Source organism: Tenrec ecaudatus, chromosome 8 (assembly GCF_050624435.1).
Source record: "Tenrec ecaudatus isolate mTenEca1 chromosome 8, mTenEca1.hap1, whole genome shotgun sequence".
NCBI classification, from domain to species: Eukaryota; Metazoa; Chordata; class Mammalia; order Afrosoricida; family Tenrecidae; genus Tenrec; species Tenrec ecaudatus.
Genome location: NC_134537.1, coordinates 147,542,930 through 147,545,226, shown reverse-complemented (window position 1 = coordinate 147,545,226; position 2,297 = coordinate 147,542,930). Strand labels below are relative to the sequence as shown.

Here is a 2,297-nt window from a genome sequence, read left to right as displayed (position 1 = left end):
TGTCATTTGGTTTCATTCAGAATGTGAGGTGTTCTTAAGATTCTCCATTATTACTTAACATAGCCTGATATTTAATTGTGTGTGCACACCAAAGCTTGTCCATTTACTCTTCCACGTGTAGGCATGGATTTTCATTATTCTTTCTTGTCAACAGTGCTGTGATTAGCACTGATGTAGATATAGCTGTTTGTGTTGTGGATCTTACTTCTCTGGGACATGTGAAATATCGATGGATTGCTGAAACACATGGTACTTTGATTACAGTATTTGAGAAACTTGCCATATCTTTTTCAACAGTGGTGGCACCTTTTACAGTCTCAGCATGTGAGGGGGCTAGTCTCTCTGTACCCTCACCAACATTTGTTGTTTTCTGTTGTTGTGCTTTTCTTTGTATGCTTTTGCTACTGATGTTGGCATGAGATTATTACTCATTGTTGTTTTGACTGGTATTTCTTTGTTGGCTCATGATCATGAGTATTTCTTCATATATTTATTGGCTGCCTAAATGTCTTTTTTCTTTTTTTTTTGGCAAACTGTTCTTGTCCTTTGATCATTCTAAATTGGATTATTGTTTTGTCCTTGCTGAAGTGCTGAAATTTACAATGAAGTTTAGCGATTAGAGCTTTGTTCCATGTATCATCGCCAAAACATTTTTTTCCAGTCTGTGGGTTTGCTTTTTCCCCTTTTAAAAATCTTTTGATGCACACCAGTGTCTAAATTTTAGGAGCTTCTGCTGGTTGTGGGATAAAGTTAAGCCAGATAGCGCATTCATGCCATGTTTGGGAACTTTAAGTTTGACCCTGATGTTCTCATTGAAGGTCTTTGGAGTTCTAGGCTTTACATTGAAGTCTTTGAGCCATCTTACCTTTGTTTTGGTATAGGGTATCAGACAGGACTCGTTCTTATGCAAATGATATGCAGTTGGGCCCTTTCACACTATCTGTTAGAGTATCTTAAATGTATTCAAATTGTTTCAGCCCCTTTGTCCAAGATTAGCTTTTTTGTAGGTGGATTGGTTTAGTTCTGGGTGCTCACTTATGTTCCATTGGTTCCTTGCTACTCACAATCTCTTGGATGGTTCTCCTTGGGAATGGGCACAGTGGGATCTCTTCTTGTCTGTTACGGAGCCAGGATGGTGCAGTTGATTCACTTTTGGGCTGTTAACTGCAAGGTCTGTAGTTCAAACCAACCCAATCCATTAGCAACTCTGTCCTGGAAAGAAGAGGCTTCTGCTCCCATGAAGATTTACATTCTGGGAAATTTCAGAGCAACTCTGTTCTCTCCTGTACGGTCACTATGAGTTGGAATTGACTCAGAGGCAGGAAATCTGGTTTGGGCTCCAGTCAGTGGGCTAGATATCGATCTTCTAAATTTATTGCCATATATTAGTGAGCACTTCTAGAATTACATTATATTGTTGAAACACCTGGATCAATATACAATCTATTCTTGGATTTTTTTTTTCCACCAATGCTTTAAGTATCAGTTGGATTTCTTCTTTCTGTACCATTGGTTCTGGATTGTATACAGCCTCTATAAACTGTTGAACATTAACCAAAATTTTTTTAATATATTGCATTGTTTTTCCACCTTCTCTTAATTTGTTGCATCTTCTAATACTTTACCTATAGAACCTTTCAACGTTGGATTTTTGTTTAGTTTTTCAAACTTAAGGAATGCCAAGTGTGTCTCTCCCCTTTCTAACAAGTCTTGGCATATTTCATTATAATTTCATTATAATCCTCTATCTTCTGAAGATACCTTTTGAAATCTCTGTGGAGCTCTTTTGTTTCATCTTTTCTTCCGTTTGCTTGGATGACTCAATCTTTAAGAGGAAGAGGAGGTTTCCGAGTCTTTTCTGGTGGGCATTTTAGCCTTTTTAAAAAAATTGTTAAATAACTGTTTTACTGGTGTGTGGGGGTTTTCTGGGAAAACCAGAAAACCTGCTAGACAAATTCTAAAAGAGCTGGAACACTTTTAGCCTTTCTTTCTTACCTATCTTTTTAATGACATTTGTCTTTCTGCAGGTGTGCCTCCTCAATGCCTTCACACAGCTTGTCTGTATTTAAGTCATTCCTAGCCAATGGAGGAATTCTATGATTGAGATGGTCTTTACATGCAAACATATAGTCATGGCTGTACATTGGTTCTCCTGCTCTTGTTTTCATTTTCAACTGTGTGTGAGCAGTTGACTCTCTTCCTTGTTGGAGAATCCTACTTCACGGTCCTTGTTTTTATAAAACCTAGAGTTCTCATTCTAGAACCAGAAGTAAGCAACACTAACTATAGACCCAAGA

The 2,297-nt window shown here is 37.7% G+C and overlaps 1 non-coding gene across 1 annotated transcript; it reads right to left on the bottom strand.

Annotated features, from left to right (window-relative positions):
* Positions 1-1,916: 1,916 nt before the first annotated feature.
* LOC142455752 (U7 small nuclear RNA) lies at positions 1,917-1,977 on the bottom strand. Its single transcript, XR_012785891.1, has one exon. It is a non-coding gene; the product is annotated as a U7 small nuclear RNA (small nuclear RNA).
* Between the last annotated feature and the right edge of the window lie 320 nt (positions 1,978-2,297).